The sequence below is a fragment of the Lepidochelys kempii genome, chromosome 13 (assembly GCF_965140265.1).
Source record: "Lepidochelys kempii isolate rLepKem1 chromosome 13, rLepKem1.hap2, whole genome shotgun sequence".
NCBI lineage: Eukaryota > Metazoa > Chordata > Testudines > Cheloniidae > Lepidochelys > Lepidochelys kempii.
Window position 1 is genome coordinate 15,383,480 of NC_133268.1, and position 26,534 is coordinate 15,410,013.

A 26,534-nucleotide genomic window follows, 5' to 3' on the forward strand; every position below is an offset into this window, starting at 1 on the left:
TGGGAAGCCCATAAACCAGACAAGCTTAGCCAACAAAGAAGCTGTTACTGGCTAGGGGGAACATTTTATGACGAGCAAATACATGGCACACAGAATTTTAGCTGTATTCAGCAACAGGAAAATGCAAGTAACCTAACCTCAAAATTCCACAAGTAAGGCTGAAAACTTTAGCACCTGAGCTGATGCTCTGGCTTTAATTAATTTCTTGGGCCCAAAACAGAATCCTACAATGGTACCCCAAATTTTCATTCTGAACTGTGAATGTCCTGGATTTTATCTAGTATGGTAACTTGCCAGTTCTCATGCTTCACTGTGTAAATAAGTGATCTACAAGATTTTGACAACAAATTTAATTTACTGCATTTAAGAAGCCCCTTTTCAGCCTGATACCACGCTCTTTTTATAAATACATCATGATGAATGTCTTGTTCTGTAATAAATGCCCTTTCAGCACCATTGCATTCACTGTACTAAGTTTAAACTGTTTGCCATTAAGGCCCCAAACTAGTAAATGTGCCCCAAACTACATCTTAAATCCTATTAGTTATCATGGTCCCCACTCATCATGACGACAGCTTAGATAGCAGGAAGATGGGAGCAAGAGAGGCTATCTTCTAGGTCCCAATGCATGGATGAGAAGAGAATGGCATTATATTTATTAGCAACCAAGGAACTTTTTAAGGAATGGAAAGCCTATGGGTTCCACCATAACCAAAGGTTAAGACTGCTGGCACAGAAAATTGCTGGTCGGGGGGCAGCTTGGAAGCCCAGGGAAAAGGTAGCAGGTGCTGAGCTACACTCAACTTGCACAGACATATCTGTTAGGGTGACAGCACTACAAAAAGCAACTCCTTATCCAGCAAAGGGTAGGACAGAAATTACAGCTGAAAAGGAGCTGGAGATCATAAAAATAAAATTGTCAGGCAAAGGAGTGAAGGCACATGGCATAAAATAAAAACTATTAGGGCCAGAGCCTCAGCTGGCATATCTCCATTAACATCACTGGAGACACAGTGATTTACACCAACTGAGGGTCTGGTCCCATAAGAAGTCAAAAGAGTAAAATAAGTGACCTGGAATCATAGAATATCATGGTTAGAAGGGACCCCAGGAGGTCATCTAGTCCAACCCCCTGCTCAAAGCCAGACCAATCCCCAACTAAATCATCCCAGCCAGGGCTCTGTCAAAAAACCTAAAAAACCTCTAAGGATGGAGATTCCACCACCTGCCTAGGTAACCCATTCCAGTGCTTCACCACCCTCCTAGTGAAAAAGCTTTTCCTAATATCCAACCTAAACCTCCCCCAATGCAACTTGAGACCATTACTCCTTGTTCTGTCATCTGCTGCCACTGAGAACAGTCTAGATCCATCCCCTTTGGAACCACTTTTCAGGTAGTTGAAAGCAGCTATCAAACCCCCCTCCTCATTCTTCTCTTCTGCAGACTAAATAATCCCAGTTCCCTCAGCCTCTCCTCATAAGTCATGTGTTCCAGACCCCTAATCATTTTTGTTGCCCTCTGCCGGACTCTTTCCAATTTTTCCACATCCTTGTAGTGTGTGGCCCATAACTGGACATAGTACTCCAGATGAGGCCTCACCAATGCTGAATAGAAGGGAATGATCACATCCCTCAATCTGCTGGCAATGCCCCTACTTATACAGCCCAAAATGCCGTTAGCCTTCTTGGCAACAAGGGCACACTGTTGACTCATATCCAGCTTCTCGTCCACTGTAACCCCTAGGTCCTTTTCTGCAGAACTGCTGCCTAGCCACTCGGTCCCTAGTCTGTAGCAGTGCATGGGATTCTTCCATCCTAAGTGCAGGATTCTGTACTTGTCCTTGTTGAACCTCATCACATTTCTTTTGGCCCAATCTTCTAATTTGTCTAAGTCCCTCTGTATCCTATCCCTACCCTCCAGCATATCTACCACTCCTCCCAGTTTAGTGTCACCTGCAAACTTGCTGAGGGTAATATCTGGTAGTGGCAGAGGATCTTTAATAATAGGCTTTACTGAAACATGGTGGAATGACAAATGTTGATGTTTACCAAGATATAAAGGAACAACTAGTTGGGGAAGTAATCCTGAACCTACAAGGATCCATAGAGCCTAAAGAGATACAGTTGGTGAGTACAGAGGACCAGGCAGTAGAATCTATATGGATACAAAGCTCAAGTCATAAAAATACAAATCTACCACTTGCCTCCTGATAAGGGGAAGGATACTGAGAGCATAATGTTGACAGTGACCAAAGAGGCAATTAAATCTAATAAGGAAATACTAGTTAGTGACTTCAGCTGTCCACCAGTTTCTGGTCAAAGAACGATATAAAGAGGCAATTTTTTTATGCCTTATATGATGCCTTCTGGAAACAGCTGGTTCTAGAGAATACAAGAGTATAAAGGCTGCTCTGGATTTTGGGCCAAAATACGCATGCATAGGGCCCTACCAAATTCACAGTCCATTTTGGTCAATTTCACAGTCCTAGGATCTTAAAAATTGTAAGTTTCATTATTTCAGCTATTTAAATCTGAAATTTCATGCTATTGTAACTGTAGGGGTCCTGTCCCAAAAAGGAGTGGGGGGAGGTTGCAAGGTTAGTGTGGGGGAGTTTGCAGTACTGCTACCCTTACTTCTGCCATGCTGCTGGCAGAGGCGCTGCCTTCAGAGCTGAGCAGCTGGACAGCGGCGGCTACGGGCCCGGAGCCCAGCTCTGAAGGCAGAGCCGCCATTAGCAGCAGCGCAGAAGTAAGGATGGCACGGTACGGTATCGCCAACTTTACTTCTGCGCTGCTACTTCTAGAGCTGGGCCCTCAGTCAGCAGCCGCCACTCTCCGGTTGCCCAGCTCTGAAGCAGCAGCACAGAAGTAAGGGGGCCATGGTATGGTATCGCCACCCTTACTTCTGCACTGCTGCTGGCAGGGCGCTGCCTTCAGAGCCAGATGCCTGGCCAACAGCCTCTGCTCTCCGGCCATCCAGCTCTGAAGGCAGCTCAGAAGTAAGGGTGGCAATACCACGACTCCCCTAAAATAACCTTGTGAGCCCCCTGCAACTCCCTTTTGGGTCAGGACCCCCAATTTGCGAAATGCTGGTCTCCCCCCCCCACACCAATGAAATCTGTATAGTATAGGGTAAAAGCTCACAAAAGACCAGAGTTCACAGGGGGAGACCAGATATCATGGTCTGTGATGCATTTTTCATGGCCGTGAATTTGATAGGACCCTACGCATGAGAGAGTTGGTTCAAGAAGCAACAGTGACCAAAAGTATAGTTACAGTCATTGTAATAGAATCATCATAATCAGGAGAGATACCATACCAAAAACCTAGTATTCACACACTAAGCATTAGGAAGGGGATGTTTACCAAATAAAAAGGAAAGGAAGCTAGTCAAAGAGACCACAATGTGTAAGTAAGGAAATTAAAATACATACAATTAGCGTTGAGGCTATACCACAACAGTGTCACAGAAGACATGCATATTCTTAAATAAAAAAGGAAGCAAGAAGACCAGAGGAAGTGCTCAAAGTGTCCAAGGTATATGAACAGACTGACATATTAAAGCACACTACCTTATCAGTTCCGGGTAGCGTACATGCAAGGATTCTAAAGGAATGTAAGAATCAGCTGACTGACACCATGTCTACATGAGAAAGTTGAACTGGTTTAACTAAAGGTGTGAGTTTAAACTGATTTAGTTAAACCACTCTTATTTCAATATAAACCAGGCTTGTTTCAGTTTAGCTTAAGTCAATTAGGAATCAGCTTAAGGTTAGCTGAAATAAACTGCTCATAAACTGAAATAAGAATGTCCGCACAGGGGAGGTTGCACTGGTTTAACTAAATGGATTTTAAAATCAATTTAACGGCTGTAAACTTTCTTGTGTAGACAAGGCCTGAGTTACTATCAAAAATATGCAGTCTCCCCAATACTCCAGAGGATGGGAGCAAATGTGTTACCTATCTTTGGGAAAGACAATAGTAGTGAAGCTGGGAATTACAGCCCCATGAACCTCACTTTGGTACCAGGCAAATTTACTGAAATGCTCATTAAAAGCAGGTTTATAAAACAACTAAAACAGAGGGAATGACAGCTTCTTCAAGTATCCTTCCTGGCAAGGCTGTTATTAGGTTCATCTGAGCGTAGGGGCAAAGTTACCCAGCAACCCCCAGCTGCTGTGTAGTGAATTAATATAATACTGCCAAAGAGATTGTATTTTGGCTGATTGCAGCAATGGGTCTTGGTTCCATCTGTTCTCTTCCCCAACCACACACCTACAGCTCTGTCTGCTGCTGCTAACTAAGCCCCATTCTAGTTTTGTGGTCAATTGATGAAAACAAATTAGTTTACCCCATCCGGTACAGCAGAAAGCATGCCTAAAACACACATGCACTATGTCAAAAATGGGAAGTCGTTCTGAAATCTGTAACACACACACACACACAAAAACAAATGTTTAAAAAAATTAGAACTGGACAGTTGTGACTCTCATTTCCGTCATTGCACTGTCTAACAATGTCCATGCTAGCCATGCATGCAAAGGTTAGCATCATTTAGTGCAGCTGCTTCAGAAAGCCTGATTGAGACGGCTCAGTCTTTAACGCAGCTTGCTCAGGACAGCTATTGATTAGGGTACTAGCAACCCCAAACAGTCTAGTCCTTGTTGACCTGCAGAGGAACAATTATCTGGATTATCTGATAGCCCTGTGCCTGGCAAACTGGGGGAGAGAGAGACTAGGCTGGCTCTTTCTCAGACTAGAACTCCAAGTCAACCTATGGGCACTGATTATTCACCACTGATACTTTTGTATCTTAACACCACAAAAGTCTCTTGGGTACAAAAGAAAGGAGAGAAATCAATTCTCTGATTTTTAACAAGGCTCCTATCTCTTCTCCTACTAAAGTTTTTAATTTTTTCTTATGTTAAGGGCATTTCTCTACCACGGCCATGCTAATTTACTGCCTGTTGGCCTCTTGATGGCCTTTCCTGGTCTGTGTGTCTGATTAACAGTTTCAATCACGCCCCATAATTTTTTTAAAGGCCCTCAATATATAGCTGGAGCACAACTGAGATAATTGCATCAAGGACAAAAAAACTAATCATATCCTGTGGTAGCAGTACATTCTACTGCATCTCAGACAACAAACATATGTAAAGGAGTAAGGGGAAATAAAAAAATCCTCAAATCTATGTACAGATTACCTAGACCTAGGGCCCAGGTGCATAGGAGACAACAAGTGCTCTGTTCTTGCTTATTTGCTTACTACAGGTGGGCAGAGTCTTGGCTCCACAACCCCGTCCACTCAGATGAGCCCTTGCGAGGGCATTATAATTTGATTCTGCCACAGAGCAGCAGCAAGTTACTATCAGGTCCCTTCCCTCGCCAAGTAAAACGGAAGCAGTGGAGGAAGTATGATTCAGATATGCCACCAGAAACAGGTTATGCATCACCCCTCGCTCAGAGGGGTGCCTACAGAAACGCTCTATCCCCAAATATTGTTGAAGATATGGAATGGATTACGAACCTTTTAAAAGTCTCGCAGAAATTCTCCAACAAACTCTTTGTGATTGCCCACAGTGTCTGCCCTCAGACAGTGTAAAAGTAGATTACTTAAACTTCACTGAACACTTGTGTGGACACTCTCATTCAGAATTATAAAGTCACCTTAAATCAAAAATTAAATTAAACTGAATTAAGGCAATTTTAATTCTGAATGAGATTTTCCATGTAGGAGTTTAATGCAGTTTAACTATCCACTTTGAATTCACACCTTTAGTTCATTCAGGTTAACTTTCCTGAGTGTACCCAATAAGGCAAGCCCCTAATGATGTCTTATGAGTAACTCTGGAAGGAGTCAACTTTGATTTTGTATAAATTTTGACAGATGAGTATTTATTACAGTTATATATTTTTTTCATTTTTATTTACTTACATTTTTGCACTAGTAGGAAATTTCATAAGCTGCACCTCACATGACTTATTTGTTCAAAATGCGATGACTGCAGAAGTCAAAATTCCTAACACATTCAGAAACAAAGTTATAATATTTCAGGACAATCATACTGTGTGATATCATATTGGTTGCTGAATAGAAAAGAGTGCAATATATGGAGACATAAGCCTGAATTTAAAACTCTAGCTAGAAATCCCTTCACGCTAGGAACTCATTTGGATCTGCATCCAATGGTGTGGCTGAAAATTCCATCACGGTAGAGAAGGGACAAGACTCAGTACTAAAAAATATAAATGGGATATACATTAATATTGAGGTAGCTGGATGCAGACAAATGCTATGGTTCTCGCGGATTCTCCAGCACCCACACTGACTCAACTCAGTTTGTGTTTATTTGTGTCAGCAGAAACCTAGCCTGGAATAAGCAATCATTGAAGAGACTGCTGACTACATTGCAACAGCCTCAGCCCATCTCTAATCATAGGGTTTTAATTTCACTCTCCATAAATTTGGATTTTTTTTTGGTGCCTCTTTTGGAGGGAGAATTGATTATTACCAGTGTTTAGCCTTCCCAGCTAACTTATGAAGAGGGCTCATTATGTCACATGAAATCCTAACTTTTCCAGCAGGCAGTGAAATAGTCCACACAGTATCGGCATTGACACATCAGTAACAGAGACTGCTGAGCGAACCTGGGAGGAGCCGAAAAGGATATTGTCCAGAACACTTGCCTATTTATTAAATGGATAACATTATATGAGCACTACTTTCATGGTAATTTTTTTCCAGAGGCTTGGACATGCACATCTAGAAAAATTTGGAGTCAAAACACGTCGTAAGTGATAGGAAAGGTACTTTCATTAGATTCACAATAAGGTCTTGGGTTTGACCCATGTCCTCTCTCAATATACCCAACAATACAGATGAATGCTTCCACTAAAGGTAAAGCTATTTCATTAGTGAACCGACTGCTTTTAATATTGAGAGTTGGCTGAAGTACGTTTTTATGGCCATGTTATATAACCTATGGAAAATAGGGCGCTGGACTATTCACAAACTCTTGACTGTATTAGCACTAGCAAGCACCTCAGACTAGACTAAATATTGGACTCCAGCTTGCTTCTCCATCCAGGTTTAACAGATAATGAATTTACAAACTTTCCCAAGTCAGCCTTGCTGGAGGGAGCTGTGGGGAAAAGGAGAAGTGCTTGCTCCCTCCTTGAGTTCAGGTGCCTGGTGAACCGCTCACTCTATCATTAGTACTGAAGTGTCTCTCTCTCTCTTTTTTTTTTTTATTCATTCATTCATTCATTCATTCAAACAGTTCTATAAATCAGGATTCCTGCTGACCAGGCAAAAGATTTTGCAAGATGCTGTTCTGGCCTCATTTTCCTGAAAAGAGCCATACAACACCAGAACTAAATGAAAGAATATATGTAATTGAACCAGGCCCACATTTCTTACATTTTCAACACATTTATGTGTGTTTGGGATATGAAATACTTTCCCTCCAAATGGCACTGCTCCCTCTAGCCTCTACAGTGGTGCCAAAACAAAGTTTAGACACAAATTGTTCTTTAGGCTCAACCCATTTTTTTTTTTTTTGAGTAAAAAGAACCGTTTCCCCCTTTTAAAAACAAAAGCCACTGTAGAATTGAGGCTAAGGATTCAGTGCTATGCAGACTATCACTGCCATCTGGAGGAAAGCAGCGATCACAGCTGCCTTGGTGATCTTATGAATCCAGTTACATCAGATGACTCATATTAACATGCCACCAAGTGAGCATGCAGATACTCAATACTTGTCACTGTATTCTCAACACATGCGGTCATTTGTGCTGAGCCGAGGAGAACAAAGAAGCCCAAGGACATGATGAAAACCCAGCTAGAGAGCAGCAAGCTGTTAACTTATCACCCCACCCGCACCCCCCTAAATCTTAATTAACGCTGTGATCCCATGAGGTCTATTGCAGTAGTTCTCAAACTTTTGTACTGATGATCCCTTTCACATAGCAAGCCTCTGAGTGCAACTCTCCTTACAAATTAAAAACACTTTTTAATATATTTAACACCATTATAAATGCTGGATGCAAAGCGGGGTTTGGGATGGAGGCTGACAGCTTGCAACCCCCCATATAATAACCTCACGACCCCCTGAGGGGTCCCAACCCCCACTTTGAGAACCTCTGGTCTATTGGATAGGAGTGTAAATAAACAGAAATGGGCCTGAACGAATGCCCCTCAGTTCAAGCACCAGGTAGTTGGGAACTTTGAGCTGGGTTTTCCGAGGGATCTGGAGCTGGGGAACATCCTCTCTACTCTGGAGCAATCCAGAGGATTCCTAGCCAAAGCGGTTGTTAAATAGATGCTATACATGCAGGAGAGGACTCCTGAGACAGCCAGGCTGCCATGGGAGAGGAAAGAAGATGGCTGTACTTGACAAGGTGCTGGTCTGCTCCCTCACTCTGCAGAATTTGCCTGTGTGGATCCCCAGGCACCACAAACTTTCTCTGCATAATCCCATGCCTGCTAAAAGGAGAATGCAGCAGAAACACTGCAAGTCAAAGATCAGGTGAAATCATTTCCCTCCTAGAGGCATTTGCATGCAAAGAAGATGATGATTTGTGCCTTAATAGTGACACCCATCCAAAGGAAGTAATAATAATTCAGGATGCCTTCTTCACCCATAGATCTCACAACACTTTGCCAAGGCTGGTAGGTGTTTCATGCTTGTGCAAAGTGTTTTGTCTGGAAATCCTGCCTTCCCAGTGGTCTGAGTCTCTCCATGCTGCCTGTTTGCAGGTGCTGCACTGTTTCTCTTTTAATCACACTCTCTTCCTTGCTGTGGGTCTTCACTAGGCTAACTGCCTCCACCATATTTCATGTACCACATGTTGAATCATGATACAAGAGGACTCCTTACTTATTAAATTAAACTGTCTCTATACTAGATCAACAATTAAAGAACTGTTATAACTGCAGAGTAGCATTCTAGCCATGTGTACACAGACGGATTTCCTGTGTCCTGCTCCAAACTTTTCCCACTTGCAATGTACCCTCCATCCTTCAAGCAAGCAGAAATACCTCCATTGTACAAATGGGGAAACCAAAATACATGAATCTGCCCAAGTTCACATAGCAAGTTAGTGACAGATGTGGGAGCAGAACTCAGGTTTGCTGTCTTCCAGGACTGGGTACTATTCACTAGGCCACTGCAGCTTAATGCAGAACAGCAAACCTTGAGTAAGAACTTAGTTCCCTTGTACAAAACAAGCAGGAAACAATATACGATTATTTCATACTGTGTGTTTTCTCTGAAAGATGGATGTGGTGCTGTATTACATTGTGGATGGATTTGGTAGCAATTAATAAACAACTGAATGAATGATTCTTACATTCCTTAGTAATAAATTACAATAAACTTTTGAATTCTTCTACAAGAGGCCATGTGTAAATGAGATCCATTTTTGTCTTCATTATTGTCCAACATTAATCATCTTCACTAAAGTTGTATCAGATAAGGCCAGATCTTGTAGTCCATCTTGGAACCCTTTGAAATAAGAAGATTAATGATGATTTTATTTTTAGCCATATAACAGATACTGTCAGGAGAAGGCAGTGACTCTCCCACTAAGGAGAGAGGAGGTGTGCAGCAATAGGGGTCTTGTGCTTGAGAAGAAAATCAGAGGCTGAGGCTGGTTGTGGTTTAGAGGAACTCCATGCCCAACAGATAATGACAGAATCCCAAGCAAAAATTACTTAGTTACAGTATACTAGAGATGGATCAAGAGTTATTAAGATGACCTCTCTCCTGATAATGTCTCAAACTAAAAGACGAGATCTAAACACCTACAAACTTTGGGCTGTTTGAAATCTGAATTTTGTAGCTTGGGCTTTCATTGTAATGTAGAACCAGATGCAGCCTGTGGGCCCAGCAGGTGTGGAAGTTTTTGATGAGAATTCTGCCATGTCTGTTTTATTAGGGAGACAAGGTAGGTGAGGTAATAGCATTTTAAAAATGAGAAACAGAATTTCACAGAGACCTTGATATAGGACATAACGTTTTGGAATCCCTTAGCTCGATGTAGGACACCATGTTTAGGACTGAAGCCCAGATCCCCCAGGGTATTTAGGCAGCTAGCTCCCATTGATTTCAGTGGGAGTTAGGCATGAAAATACCTCTGAAGATTTGGCTCCAAGAGCTAATTATCTGGAAATAGTAACATTCAACAGGTATTCATTTAGGACCCTTCAGTGAGAGGCATTTGAGGGACTGTGTCTGAGTAATCAGACTTTGAGGTTGAAGTGCACACAGAGCTGGGAATTAAATTCAGCTCCTTCAACCTGGCCACTGCTCCAGTCTGTGCATTTTTCAGTGACAAGAGATTCCCAGGCCAAAAGAAGGAAAAATATCATCAGCTGTGCACTGACCTGAAGACGAACTCTGTTTAGCTCCCAAGCTTGTCTCTTTCACCAAGAGAAGTTAGTCCAATAAAAGATGCTACCCCACCCATTCTGTCTCTTTAATATTCTGGGACCAACATGGCTACAACACGGCAAACATTAGCTGGGGTGTGATTTACAGATATACCATGGAGTCCATACACTAATCACTTGGTTAAACTGCCTTCCTTTATGAGACCTGGTTCTTCAGGTCCAGATTTCCAGGATTCCATGTGCACATTTGTGCCTTTAGCAGAACACCAATTAGGCTCAGTTTTGCATATGCAAATTTCAGCTGAAAGGTATTCTGAGTCAGTGGTCTATCCCAAAAAAATAAAGGTCCACACATTAAAAAGTGTTACTTAATTTTTAAAAGTTAAATCATGTGTAGCTCTTACTCAGCATTTTTCATCCACAGCTCAAAGTACTTACAAAGCAAGAATCATTAACCACCTTTTACAGAAGGTGAAACTGAGACACAGAAAAGTGAAGTTATTTGCTCAGGGTTATACAGCAGGACAGTGTCATAGAACCCAGATCTCTTGAGTCCCAGTCTAGTGCACTATCCATTGGCTCACAGTACCTCTTTTTAAAAATCAATCAAATTAGGCTGCAGATCTATCTTCCCGAGGTGTGACATCTGTAAGAGACTGTACCCTATCATTTGAAGACCTGATGTTATTCTTACGACTGAAAGGTGAGGCAAGCGCTGTAGCAAAGGTACATTTAATAGCTTGGCATACGAGCTGCAGTTCAAGTTGTCATTGTTGCTCTTGGCACTGGATATATGTCAAGTATGTTAGTGCCAGAAACACCCTTGTTATTCCGCTCTCCCCCACTTCTGAGTTATGGATCCCTCAAGAGCACAAGTGAAAAGTATCCACTTTGCTTACTGTATGTGTGGTGGGAAGTAGGATTTCAGGAATGGCTGAAATGCATTCTTAATGCAGAGACAGCAAATTCCACACTGATTTTCTGCTCAAAGGACTCAAGATTTGTACAGAAAAAAGGCAAAGGGGTTTTGTTAAGAATAGAAACTCAAGGTTTGTTTTCTACCCAGCAATAACACTTGTTGCTAATTAATATCTATTGTGATAAAGAATCTCTCTTCAAAGGGTGGGATAAAAATCCACCATATAAGAAAATAATAGCTATGAAAATAGAACTACTCCTACTGCCTTCCAGTGGTTTTATGACCACAGTAGTTTTTCCCACCAAATTTACCTATTTCCTGGGGCTAGAGACAATTATCTCTGACGGAATCATGAATGCAGTGTTGGGAGTTTCTCAAATCTCCTTCTTGGATTCTCTGTCATTTTAATTCTATCGGGGTCATAGATTTCCAAGGGAAGTGACTGAAACCTCATCACTGGAGACACTAAAAAACAGAAGGACAAGGCAGTAGGAAATATACCATATGGAACAATCCTGCACTGGCAAGCTGGGATGGGCAAGATATATACCAAAATAGGGCTTATCTGTTTCCAGAATTTATGGTTCACTGCACTATTTGTAGCTGAGATTATTAAATATTGGGGTTTATTCATTATAACATTGTTAGGTGGCCTGGGAGATTCTCATATATACTTTTCCTTCTGCAGTGCTCTATCTACACCAAGAATACATGCTATTCAGAGTCTTTCAGATGATTCCATCTGCATGCTTGATGTAAATGCATTTTTTGTTTGTTTGATTGTTTTATATGAAACTTGGATGAAATCAAAATGCTACTTTTGGGGTTCTAACTGCTTGCTCAGTTTTATGACTTCTGTCACTTAACAGTTATGCAATATTATAGCAGACTGATCAATTAAGAGCTTGGATGCTGCTTCAGACTTCAGCTCTCTCTCCAGAATGCTACCCTTACACTTTATCTTTGCATCAGTTGCACAGTTTGCCCTTGTCTAAATTTGTCCCTTTTCAGTAGTGGCCACAAGTTGTTACTCTCTGGTGGCTCTTCCTATGTAAAAGGAATCTGTGGTATTAATCCAGCCTTTAGGGAAAGCACATCCATGTCACAAACGCTAGCCACCATCAGAAATGGCATCGACTATTACCACTGATGGAAGCCTTAACGGGGGGCCCAGGAACGAGAAGGACTAGAGACTTGACATGGAGCCATGGACATGCCAGGAAGCCATGGAGTCAGTACTAAACTTCCTGCAACCACAGGTATGGGAGAAACATTGGCTGGGAAGAGTGGGGGAGGCTGGTGCTCTCAGTGCCCACATTGTACCTGCTTTGTAGAACTGAACAGAGCTTCTGTCTGCAAGTGGTCCACCTTTCACCAGCACTAACTTGGAATGCTGTTTAAAGCTCAGTTCCTTAACATTTCCTATTCCTTCCTGCTTTGCTTTGTGCAATTCTAATGCCACACTTCAGACCATCTTCTTCGGCTCTCAGTGAGGCCTGCAAACCACTACTGAATATCCAACAAGCCAGCTCCTTGTGGTGTGCATTTCTACTCATACCAGGAGAATGAATCCACTGGGTGTGTTTTTTAAAACTGCTCTTTCAAATGTTTCCCCTGAGCTTTAAAAAAAGATGAATAAAGCTCTAACCCCTAACACATATTTCCTGTTTCAGAGTAGCAGCAGTGCTAGCCTGTACTCGCAAAAAGAAAGGGAGTACTTGTGGCACCTTAGCGACTAACAAATGTATTTGAGCATAAGCTTTCGAGAGCTACAGCTCACGTCATCGGATGCATTCAGTGGAAAATACTGTGGGGAGATTTATATACATAGAGAACATGAAACAATGGGTGTTACCATACACACTGTAACAAGAGTGATCACTTAAGGTGAGCTATTACCAGCAGGAGAGCGGGGCGGGGTGGGGGGGGGAACCTTTTGTAGTGATAATCAAGGTGGGCCATTTCCAGCAGTTGACAAGAACCTCTGAGGAACAGTGGGGGGATGAAGGGGGGGAAATAAACATGGGGAAATAGTTTTACTTTGTTTAATGACCCATCCACTCCCAGTCTCTATTCAAGCCTAATTTAATTGTATCCAGTTTGCAAATTAATTCCAATTCAGCAGTCTCTTGTTGGAGTCTGTTTTTGAAGTTTTTTTGTTGAAGAATTGCAACTTTTAGGTCTGTAATCGAGTGACCAAAGAGATTGAAGTGTTCTCCAACTGGTTTTTGAATGTTATAATTCTTGACGTCTGATTTGTGTCCATTTATTCTTTTATGTAGAGACTGTCCAGTTTGACCTATGTACATGGCAGAGGGGCATTGCTGGCACATGATGGCATATATCACATTGGTAGATGTGCAGGTGAACGAGCCTCTGATAGTGTGCTGATGTGATTAGGCCCTATGATGGTGTCCCCTGAATAGATATGTGGACACAGTTGGCAACGGGCTTTGTTGCAAGGATAGGTTCCTGGCTTAGTGGTTCTGTTGTGTGGTTGCTGGTTAGTATTTGCTTCAGGTTGGGGGGCTGTCTGTAAGCAAGGACTGGCCTGTCTCCCAAGATCTGTGAGAGTGATGAGTCGTCCTTCAGGATAGGTAGATCCTTGATGATGCGTTGGAGAGGTTTTAGTTGGGGGTTGAAGGTGATGGCTAGTGGTGTTCTGTTATTTTCTTTGTTGGGCCTGTCCTGTAGTAGGTGACTTCTGGGTACTCTTCTGGCTCTGTCAATCTGTTTCTTCATTTCAGCAGGTGGGTATTGTAGTTGTAAGAATGCTTGATAGAGATCGTGTAGGTGTTTGTCTCTGTCTGAGGGGTTGGAGCAAATGCGGTTGTATTGTAGAGCTTGGCTGTAGACAATGGATTGTGTGGTGTGGTCTGGATGAAAGCTGGAGGCATGTAGGTAGGAATAGCGGTCAGTAGGTTTCCGGTATAGGGTGGTGTTTATGTGACCATTGCTTATTAGCACCGTAATGTCCAGGAAGTGGATCTGTCCAGGCTGAGGTTGATGGTGGGATGGAAATTGTTGAAATCATGGTGGAATTCCTCAAGGGCTTCTTTTCCATGGGTCCAGATGATGAAGATGTCATCAATATAGCGGAAGTAGAGTAGGGGAGTTAGGGGACGAGAGCTGAGGAAGCATTGTTCTAAGTCAGCCATAAAAATGTTGGCATACTGTGGGGCCATGCGGGTACCCATAGCAGTGCTGCTGATTTAAAGGTATACATTGTCCCCAAACGTGAAATAGTTATGGGTGAGGACAAAGTCACAAAGTTCAGCCACCAGGTTTGCCGTGACATTATCGGGGATACTGTTCCTGACAGCTTGTAGTCCATCTTTGTGTGGAATGTTGGTGTAGAGGGCTTCTACATCCATAGTGGCTAGGATGGTGTTTTCAGGAAGATCACCGATGGATTGTAGTTTCCTCAGGAAGTCAGTGGTGTGTCGAAGATAGCTGGGAGTGCTGGTAGCGTAGTTGCAATTCTCCAACAAAAAAACTTCAAAAACAGACTCCAACGAGAGACTGCTGAACTGGAATTAATTTGAAAACTGGATACAATTAACTTAGGCTTGAATAAAGACTGGGAGTGGATGGGTCATTACACAAAGTAAAAATATTTCCCCATGTTTATTCCTCCCACCCTGACCCCCCACTGTTCCTCAGACGTTCTTGTCAACTGCTGGAAATGGCCCACCTTGATTATCATTACAAAAGGTTCCCTCCCACCCCCCACTCTCCTGCTGGTAACAGCTCACCTTAAGTGATCACTCTCATTACAGTTTCCAGAGTAGCAGCCGTGTTAGTCTGTATTCGCAAAAAGAAAAGGAGGACTTGTGGCACCTTAGAGACTAACCAATTTATTAGAGCATAAGCTTTCGTGAGCTACAGCTCACTTCCTCAGATGCATATCGTGGAAACTGCAGCAGGCTTTATATATACACAGAGAATATGAAACAATACCTATTCCCACCCCACTGTCCTGCTGGTAATAGCTTATCTAAAGTGATTTCCAGCACAAATCCAGGTTTTCTCACCCTCCACCCCCCCACACAAATTCACTCTCCTGCTGGTGATAGCCCATCCAAAGTGACAACTCTTTACACAATGTGCATGACAATCAAGCTGGGCTATTTCCTGCATAAATCCAGGTTCTCACATCCCCCCCACCCCCATACACACACAAACTCACTCTCCTGCTGGTAATAGCTCATCCAAACTGACCACTCTTCAAGTTAAAATCCAAGTTAAACCAGAACATCTGGGGGGGGGGTAGGAAAAAACAAGAGGAAACGGGCTACCTTGCATAATGACTTAGCCACTCCAAGTCTCTATTTAAGCCTAAATTAATAGTATCCAATTTGCAAATGAATTCCAATTCAGCAGTTTCTCGCTGGAGTCTGGATTTGAAGTTTTTTTGTTTTAAGATAGCGACCTTCATGTCTGTGATCGCGTGACCAGAGAGATTGAAGTGTTCTCCGACTGGTTTATGAATGTTACAATTCTTGACATCTGATTTGTGTCCATTTATTCTTTTACGTAGAGACTGTCCAGTTTGACCAATGTACATGGCAGAGGGGCATTGCTGGCACATGATGGCATATATCACATTGGTGGATGTGCAGGTGAATGAGCCTCTGATAGCGTGGCTGATGTTATTAGGCCCTGTGATGGTGTCCCCTGAATAGATATGTGGGCACAGTTGGCAACGGGCTTTGTTGCAAGGATAAGTTCCTGGGTTAGTGGTTCTGTTGTGTGGTATGTGGTTGTTGGTGAGTATTTGCTTCAGGTTGCGGGGCTGTCTGTAGGCAAGGACTGGCCTGTCTCCCAAGATTTGTGAGAGTGTTGGGTCATCCTTTAGGATAGGTTGTAGATCCTTAATAATGCGTTGGAGGGGTTTTAGTTGGGGGCTGAAGGTGACGGCTAGTGGCGTTCTGTTATTTTCTTTGTTAGGCCTGTCCTGTAGTAGGTAACTTCTGGGAACTCTTCTGGCTCTATCAATCTGTTTCTTTACTTCTGCAGGTGGGTATTGTAGTTGTAAGAAAGCTTGACAGAGATCTTGTAGGTGTTTGTCTCTGTCTGAGGGGTTGGAGCAAATGCGGTTGTATCGCAGAGCTTGGCTGTAGACGATGGATCGTGTGGTGTGGTCAGGGTGAAAGCTGGAGGCATGCAGGTAGGAATAGCGGTCAGTAGGTTTCCGGTATAGGGTGGTGTTTATGTGACCATTGTTTATTAGCACTGTAGTGTCCAGGAAGTGGATCTCTTGTGTGGACTGGACCAGGCTGAGGTTGGTGGTGGGATGGAAATTGTTGAAATCATGGTGGAATTCCTCAAGGGCTTCTTTTTGGAGTGGCTAAGTCATTATGCAAGGTAGCCCGTTTCCTCTTGTTTTTTCCTACCCCCCCCCCCCCAGATGTTCTGGTTTAACTTGGATTTTAACTTGAAGAGTGGTCAGTTTGGATGAGCTATTACCAGCAGGAGAGTGAGTTTGTGTGTGTATGGGGGTGGGGGGGATGTGAGAACCTGGATTTATGCAGGAAATAGCCCAGCTTGATTGTCATGCACATTGTGTAAAGAGTTGTCACTTTGGATGGGCTATCACCAGCAGGAGAGTGAATTTGTGTGGGGGGGTGGAGGGTGAGAAAACCTGGATTTGTGCTGGAAATCACTTTAGATAAGCTATTACCAGCAGGACAGTGGGGTGGGAATAGGTATTGTTTCATATTCTCTGTGTATATATAAAGCCTGCTGCAGTTTCCACGATATGCATCTGAGGAAGTGAGCTGTAGCTCACGAAAGCTTATGCTCTAATAAATTGGTTAGTCTCTAAGGTGCCACAAGTCCTCCTTTTCTCATTACAGTGTGCATGGTAACACCCATTGTTTCATGTTCTCTATGTATATAAATCTCCCAACTGTATTTTCCACTGAATGCATCTGATGAAGTGAGCTGTAGCTCACGAAAGCTTATGCTCAAATACATTTGTTAGTCTCTGAGGTGCCACAAGTCCTCCTTTTCTTTTTACATATTTCCTGGTTGCTCAGAGACGTCTGAATTTAAGTCTCCCTAATGAGCAAACACAGCACATTTAATTTTGTTTAGGAAAACAGATTCATTGTGGCAGCTAAAAGCATGAGTCAGGCCCTCTCTGAAAGGGTGTGCTGCAGCTGGGGACACTCACCAAACAGAAATGCCTACGAAACCAGAAGAACTCCCACAAGCCAAGAGTTGCAGTTTCTCCTCTAACAAAAAACACTAGTGCACACAGCCTCTGGTAATGCTTCTCATTGCCTAGCAACTGACTGTTTAGCCACCATCTCCATGGTAAAGCAGAGGTTTTGTGAATGAGCTGTGTAATACATTTGTTTAGCTGATGTCACATCACTGTGCACGAAACCCTGCAGTTCTTACGCAAGCGGAGCTCTTAGTGAACCTAGCCTGAGTGTGACCCGTGGGTTTGAGCCCCCTGGGTAGCAACCTCAAAGTCTGGTCATTGTACTGCTTTCTCTGTAAACTGTGTCAAATGGTAGAAGTGAACATATATATTTGGGACTCCTAAAATGGGGAAAATGATAAGCTCCATGGACTTTAGTTTCAATTCAACTTAGCTGCACCTACTGCATTTGTGAGTGCATCTAGTTTGCTTGGGCAAAATAGGTAACTGCTCAGGCAAATACTGTGGCAAGTTCAAAAAAACCTGGAGGGGCAAGAGAGACTTTAAGCTATCACTGTGGCTTCCCAATCCTGGGAGGGTCCAGTTCGCCACCTGGCTAGGCCCTGTTAAGCGGAGGTATAAAATGAGGAAGGATCACAGAGATTCCTTTTTTTTTATTTTAACCCAATTTGCCATCCATCGTAGCCCACAAGTCTCCACGAGCCACGGCCTCATCATCTGAAAGGTAAATCAGAAGGGGCCAATGCACAACTGACGTTTACCACATGCCTTTTGAGGAGACTAAGGGTAAGTCAATAGTGCAATAAAAGACCCATAGCAGTGCCCCAACTGGCCGGGGAGGACAGCTGACTTGGGTTCACAGGGCTTGGGCTATGGGGCTATTGCAGTGTAGACGTACCCTAAAGATTTAGGCACTGCCGGGCTGAGCATTGCCGCACCCAGCTTTCAGGCACTCTGCCCAGTGGTATCAGCAGCCCTCAGTTAGGCCTCAGGATCCCTGTGCAATGCAAGGGAGAGGTAGGTGCATCAGAATGTGATTCACAGGAGCCAGCAAGCAGTTTCTAATCCCCTTACTTCCTGACATAGAGCAGGGATTTGAACCCACATCTTCTATCTCTTGGCAGAATGCCTTGACCATTGGACTATTGAGTGTTCTGGGATAAAACTCTCTTAATCTCTCCTGTTGAAGCTGTTTCACTCTGTATAAATAATTAAACAATCACTGGAACTGGGACTTAGGTCTCCCACCTCCTCAGCGAATGCCCTAACTACTGGGCTATCAAGTCATTCTCACTTGTTCTCTGGCCCACTGATTAGTGGATTGGGCCTTGAAGGCAAGCTAGACAGGGAAAAACCTAATCTAAGCATCCCTCCTGGGACCAAGATGCTAGGTGATGATAGAACTGAAGCAGCTATGCACATGCCCAGCTGCCAAAATTTAAGTACCTTGGGGACTTTAACAGTGGAAACACTTAGGAATTTTAGGCACCCTCAGGGTTAGGGGAAAGCTGGATGGGGGTATTGTGAATGCTAGTAGTGCCTACATTTTTAGGTGCCAACAGTAGCATTTAGGCTAAGTCCCTTTGTGAATCTAGCCCTGAGGTGCTGGACACATTCTCCCATTCTCCTCCCTATAGCAGCATTCTGTGGTCTGACACAGTGCCACCAGCACCACTGAAGAGTGATCCAGGCTTTGAAATGAATCCATGATTTTAACCTAGTCCTTAGCACATTGCTGACACTCCATAAATAATAACCACCCACCCTCAGATCATAAGGTCTTTGTTTTGGTTTCTCAGTTTCACTGATGTAAATCTGCCTTGTACACATGAGATTGTGCCATGGTGATGAATGATTCTAAATAAGGAGTCGCTTAGCTAATGTTTACTGTACAGAGTTCCATTGTATAGAGGAGGATTAACACACAGGGCTCTGTTCAATCAAAAATGAGGCAAACAGAAGTTCAGTATTTTTTCTTTAAAAAACAACAACAAAAACTATTTTTTCGCGGCAGGCTGAGTGTGGCAGAAGTAAGGAGACTTCAAAAAGAAAACCAAAAATCACAGGTTATATGTTTGCACAGAGGTGCACGAGTCATATGGAGGGGAAAATACACTGGATATGCACATGAAACTCAGACCGAAGGAGGCATGTTTTCAACCATTGCAGGGAAGACACCAATACATGCTAATGTGTATTACAGAAGGTGTACCATACTGTGCAAGCTCATCAAAAATGCCAAGCATTGAACTGGATATGGGGTGCAAGCACCTTTAAAACCTCCCTTGTGTACTGCCACCTCAATCTGGAAGAAACAAGTCTGCCAATCTGCCCCAACAGTAATAAATTCATTTAAAAATACAAATTCTAAATGAATGTTTCACTCATATGTAGTCACCTAAGCTGATGGCATCATAACCAGGCATGTGTTAGCAATGATTGCTACCGACAACTCCAACGGGCCTTCTTTAATAGCCAGGCAGTTAGTTAACTCCCTATACAATCAGGACTGCCAATTTTCATCATTTGGCCTGCTACACAAAACCATGGTGCAGAAAGCTCCTGAAATATACTTAGTCTTCAACCTATTACATTTTTTAAAACATCCAGACTTGCAGGACTGACCCAGGCAATTACTGATGGGAAATAAACTAGCAGCTTTACGTGCAAAGAGTATGACTGAGCTCTCCACCTGCCAAAATGTGACTAATCAAATGTAGAATGAGAGACTTCGTTATCCAGATTGTCAATTATTCAAACTAACGTTCAGCTTTTGGCATATGATTGAAGATATTATGGTCAGTCTATAATCTCACAAACATTTAAGCTACTAGCTTCTTCTAGTGAGTAGTAGCTATTACAACAAGTAGTATTAAAGGATTAGTTGCAACATACTTTCCAACATAAGGGTGGTAGAACTAGACGCTCATTCATAGCCATGTCCTTTTAGGGGAAAAAAGGCTTCAGCAAACTTGTTGAAAGGTATCACAGTACAGTAAAAAGAATAAAACCCTCACCATGCTTAATGACAAAAGGTAACACTCATCATATTCAAGAGGTACCACTAGAGGGAGCATCAGTAAAATAATAAATACAGCTGTGTTCCTGCTGAAGGAAGAGTGTCTGCCAGTTCCAACATGTGCTTACTTACTAGACCCAAAAGGAGTTGTCCTGGCAACTAAGCAGCTATTCAATATTGCCACATCATTAAATTTTATAATGTTTAGACTATAAGCTTTTCAGAGCATGGACGGTGCATTCCTACATCCATATGTATTCCATACAGAACCTAACATATTTTGTGCCCTACTGCAATACAAATAATTTTCCCTTGGGACACAGCCTAACCTATGTGTGCACACATGCACACACATTTCGCTTGCAGCTATTTAATAGAGCCACATTATTAAATTTATCATCATTTCACAGTTTATGCATGGATGCCAAAGACATGGCAGGAGTCCTGATCCTCCACTAACCGTTCACCTGGTGCTGTCACTTACTCCCCTAAAAAAATCAGAGAAAAAGTAGGTATAAAACACAAGCATTCTGACTGAGGCAGTGTTTACACACACTTTGCGGTGCACCAGTAAATGATGACACAAGATGAAAGGGAGTGAAGAATCAGGTCCTATGTTTTCTCTCTAAGGAAAGCCACATGGATAGGAGATGGGAAATATCAAGGTCTCATTTTTTTTTGGCCACAAATTAAAAATCCAGCTCAGGTGGAATTTATTAGGGAGTGAACGGGTGTTCAATGACCTGTCTGACATGAAAGCGAGGCAATCTCAGTTTAATTCCTACCAGATATGTACTCACCTCCCAAAAATCACTACCACAGCTGGTACAGGCAGCAGAAAGATAAATGATTATTTTATCATGAATCTCAACTACCATAGCTCATCTATAGAGGGAGCTCTTCCAGAGAAGCAACAACGAGGCCTTTCAGCAAGTCAGTATGGGGAAAGCATCTTTATAACATTGACTGTTGTATAATGGTGAACAACTCTACAGCATACTACAGTGCTACAAATTATTTTGGTTATTTTATTACTTTTTAACCTGTGTGCTTTTTCCCCCCATTCTGCATAAAGAAAGAGCTTCATTCACCAAGGATGTCAGTCCAGCATCTTTCAACCGCACTAAATGCACTTCCAAACTAAACGCTCTATTTTAAAAAATGAGCCTAATATAAATGGAGATTGTCACTTGGACAAATAAATGACAGGAAAGACAATGTTAGAATATTCCTTGGAAAGTTGTGCTAGGCATTGTTAAGTGTTTTATATTATTGTAATTCATAGTATAATTGCAGCAAAAGATGAACTATGGGAAATAGGAATGTTTTTTCATTTTGGTACCAGCTTGAAAACAAGGCCTCTTATGCCCCAAATGTAATATATTTTGTGGTGAGGACTTGATTGAAAATAGGCCAATTTTGTGCAATGCTGAAATTTATAATTTTACATTTGAATTTTCAGGCATCCTCAAAGAAAAACAGCCACTTCATCGAATTTCACAGAAAAGCTAAACCTGGGGGCGTGTAAGGACTCCATCCCAAACAAAATACCAAAAATGTCAGACAAAATCCTGTGAAAACTTCTTCATCAGTTTTCACCCAGCTCAAATTATACCCACTCTCATGACTAGAGCGCACAGATGACGGGGTCAGTTTAGGTGGGCATCTCACCCGAAGGACTTCAGATTGTAAACTCTTTGGGGCAGGAACCATCTTTTTGTTTTGTGTTTGTACAGCGCTTAGCACAATGAGGTTCGGTCAATGACTGGAGCTCTTAGGCACTGCCACAATATAAGTAAATAAATAATAACAAAAATTTCCCCAATGATCCATCTGAAAATTCTATGTCCAACAGTTCTCAATTAAAAAAAAAACAACACTACTTCCATGGTTCTAAACTTGGCTCAAACTAGCCCTTCGAAGAAAAAACTCAGCGCTGTAGATTAGTTGGCCTTTCACCAACCAAGTCTTGATTGAAAATCAAATACAGATGTGAACACACACAAAAATGAAGCAATTTCTGCTCTTGCAGCAGCCGCCTATTGTTGGCACACTCTGGAAAAATATCAGCACAAACTGGTACCGTCTGGTACACTCAGCAGCATTCATGGCAATTATGTGACCGGAATGTTCCTGCTCTACCCATTAAGATAAATGTTGCTCTCCACCCATTGATCCCAGCCTGGAGAAAGGAGGGATGAAGGCAAGAGAAAATAAAAAGGACTCAAATGGAGAAGATGTTATACTACAGCAAGCGTGTGCAGGAAGCAAGAGCCGCAGCCAACGGGTTCATCCTCCTGTTTTCTCCACCTAATGGAGCCCCTGTAGAAACGGACATCCTTCACAGTGTGATCCCTGCACTGCACACTAGTGAGTGTAGTCTCCTGGGAGCGGGGTGGGTGGGTGCACCAGACAGTGAATAGGGACAGGCTAGAAAATGGGAAAGGCTAAGGGCACTAAGCATATGTTCTTACTCAGCATCCTAAACTGTTCTAAAGACAGTGATGCTTCTAAGATCCATTGATACAAGGAAGAAAGGGGGCTAGGAAGGAAGGGTGATCATGTCAGAGTTTGCAGAGGTTCTTACTAATATTACATCCTCTGTCATAGGACCTACATTTGCAGAGCAATACTCTTGATGTTCTGACAGGTCTGTTACCTTGCTGGCTATGACTCTAGAAATATGCCAGCCAAAGGCAGAGCAGTGTTTGATGCTTGTGACTCCAAGATCAGGGATACTTTTCTCAGGAAAAGTGCAGCCCACTTTGGTATTATCTGCCATACCTTGAGCTTGACTCCAATTTCAGGGGAAGGAAACCTAGCACAATATTACTGTAGATTCACATTGTTTCATGCTATTGGATACACCCTCCTGCATCTCCCAAGTGTCCACTAACCAGCCCACTAACATGTTACACACTGCCTATTCATAAAAAGGTGCTCAAAAAGTGAGTTCAGTTGGCGAGTCATCCATCAACAGCACAAAATTGTGCTCAAAGCTTCTTATAGGAATGCAAGGCCAGATGGATTTCCCCTCTTAACTGGTACTCCCTGGGAGTGGGAACTTGGAACTTCCCTGTGCTATTGAATAGCAATATATTTTCTCCCAACTAATTTTTTTAGAAAATAATTAAGACTGTAATAATCGGTGGTCCCACCAGCTATAAACTTCATGCTATGTTTGGCTTCAGGCATCTATGGAAAACAATCTGCTTGTCATAATGGTATTAACCTTCTGAGAACAGGAAAGCCTTAGGGGCAGAAGGGAGAAGGAAGAGATCTTTATATTAAAAAGCCTTCCACCACTGTAGCCCAAGGGTAAAATATCAGAGCTGGTTTGTGACTCATCTTTGAATCTATACATGGCTTAAATACCAAACAGCTTTGGTATCTTATGTGGTCATGATAATTATCAACAGGTCGTTGAATTCACGAGTTTAATATTTAATGCTTTAAAAAAGAAGGTTCCTCGCCCATCCACTTCTCCTTTCTCTCTTTCCTGATCTTTCCTTTTTCTCCCCCTCTTTATCATCTTGTATATCTAACCTTCTTTTTTCCTGATACAACCATCTCACATCTAGGAGCAGTCAGGAACACTGAAACACATGGGTTGTCTGAAATAATGGTGGGATGTTTTTTGATTGAGCCCTCAGAAGCCTGGATTAAAGGAACACCTCTCTGCAATGAAGACTGTTGCATGTCTCCAGTTATCAAACCCTATCTGTCTACAAACCCCAAAGCTATCCCTCCAACTCACTATCACCACCACCAGCAACCTCAGAAATGCCACTCACTTGCACCAGGGGGTAGAGGAAATTGATGGGACCAGCAGCAAAAGGAGGAGACATTTGCCAAGGGACAATAGGTAGCTCCTCCCCCGGAAGTCTCTGGCACCCATTGGCCAGCTGGGGAGAAGGGTGGTGATTGGCTTGCATTCCTCAGTTCCCAGGATTTAACCGATATGGGGATCATGTGGAGCTTCTTTTAACTCCATTCCAACAGCCGCTCCTACCCACCTGGTCTAAGGATGGGAATCCGGCCAGACAGATGCTGCTGGTCTAGCCGATCGCCCGTTTAGGGGGTTAGGAAGGAATTTTTTCTCCCACAGGCCAATTGGCAGAGGACCACAGAGTTTTTTGCCTTCCTTAAAGCACCTTCAAGCCACAATGGGTTAAGCAGGAATGCATTTAGTACCTAACTTAGGTACTGGGGTGGAGTTGTTTATTCATTACGACTTCCAGGTGGTTAAGAGAATAAAATGAACGGTTCCCAGAGGTAAAAGACCTGTTACTTTGATGATGGGCCTTGGGCTTATGCGATAGGGTGAGAGCCTTGTGCCTCTTGCGGGCTGATGTCCCCACCCTTCTGCACCCTCTGTCCCCCCTGTGTCAGGGGGAAGGGTGCTAGGACTCAGAGAGAGCTGAGTCCTGGGGAGTAGGCTGAGGAGAGCCTACCCCGCATTATGCATTATATGGTAAGGAGCCCTGTATTCCCCACACTGGAACCAATTAACTGCCTGGTATAGGACAGTATGAGTGTTGGCCAAGTAGCACCCCTCCCCTGCGTTAAAGTTTAATAAAAGTTGCACCTGATGCTTAATTCCATGCATGTGTCTGCCCTCATTTTGCCACTGTGTCCACATCAATAGGATGGACCAACAATGCAGAGTCAGGGCAATTAACACAGATACTGAAATCCCCCTCTGGAACTTAAGATTTAGAAAAGACATACAGAATCTCCCTAATGCATGTCCCTGCTCTATTCAATTAAGTGGCAAAACTCTGACTAGTTTCAATGGGAGCAGGGTATGGTCCATGTGACTGGTGGCCAGAAAGGGTTAAACATCCTGCAAAATAAATAATCCTCAAAAGACAAGTGGGGAGATAATGTTTGTGTTTTTGTGTATTTACATATGTTAGAGTAGGGTCAACAATGTAATCAACAGTCCCTGTCTTTGCTGTATTCTGATAATTCAGAGATCAAAAGAACATCCGTTTAAATGAATTGTAAACAAGGGATATCTCTGTAATCATCTCTCTTTGAAATGTATAGCAAATAATCTGTGAATGGTGGAGGAACAAATAAATTGCCTTATGTTAATTCTATAGCTAAGTACCGGTGACAGACCTCCTTCAAAGTCATCCTCAATTACCTTTTGTTCCCTGAGGAACTCCAAATTGTCAAAAGACATGAAATTGTATAAAAGATCCTTAGGTCCTGATTCTGTCATCTCAGATCTGCTTAGGCTTCGTCAGGGGAAGTTTGAGTCGCAAGACTGAGGTCCTAGTTATGTTGGTACGCCCTGAATATGATATTTGGACCTTGGACTATAACCTATGAACTATTTCTAAAATAACTCTTTGCAACTACAAAGTTCACCATCTCTGTTATGAATCTGAACCTCAGTGAATTGAACTCATGTCTGTATGTATATTGATCTTTTAACCATACTCTCTCTCTTTTGTTTTTTAATAAATTTTAGTTTAATTCATAAGAATTGGCTGTAGAGTGTATTTGGGTAAGGTCTGAAACATTCAATAACCTGGGAGGTAATGTGTCCAATCCTTTGTAGAACCTTTTCTTTTATATGATGAAATAAGATTTTCCGGAATCTTCATCATATTTGACTTAGGTACCTGGATGGAGGCCTGAGGCTGGATCACTTTAAGGAAACAGTGTTGTCTGGACTTCTGAGTAACCAGTAAGGTAATAAAGAAGCTGTTTTTATGCTGGCTTGGTAAATCTAAGTATTGGAATATCCACCAGCTTTATGAGGATCATCTGCCCCATTCTTTGCAGTTCACCCAAGTTGAGTGATCATAGCTGGCTCCCCATTAGGTCCCCAGTCACAGTCCATAATGTAATTCTGAGGAGAAAAGGACAGGAAATTCTAATCTGCCAAGCCACTACAATCTGTGCATTCAAGCCCTCCTTCCTCTCTTTTGCTGCAGTGCCCATCAGTACAGTACATGAAGTGAGCTGTAGCTCACGAAAGCTTATGCTCTAATAAATTGGTTAGTCTCTAAGGTGCC

The 26,534-nt window shown here is 42.6% G+C and overlaps 1 long non-coding RNA gene across 1 annotated transcript; it reads left to right on the forward strand.

Annotated features, from left to right (window-relative positions):
- Positions 1–10,914: 10,914 nt before the first annotated feature.
- Positions 10,915–25,954, forward strand: LOC140896863 (uncharacterized). The gene is made up of 3 exons (XR_012154627.1): positions 10,915–11,095; positions 12,391–12,570; positions 21,965–25,954. It is a non-coding gene; the product is annotated as an uncharacterized lncRNA (long non-coding RNA).
- The last annotated feature ends 580 nt before the right edge of the window (positions 25,955–26,534 follow it).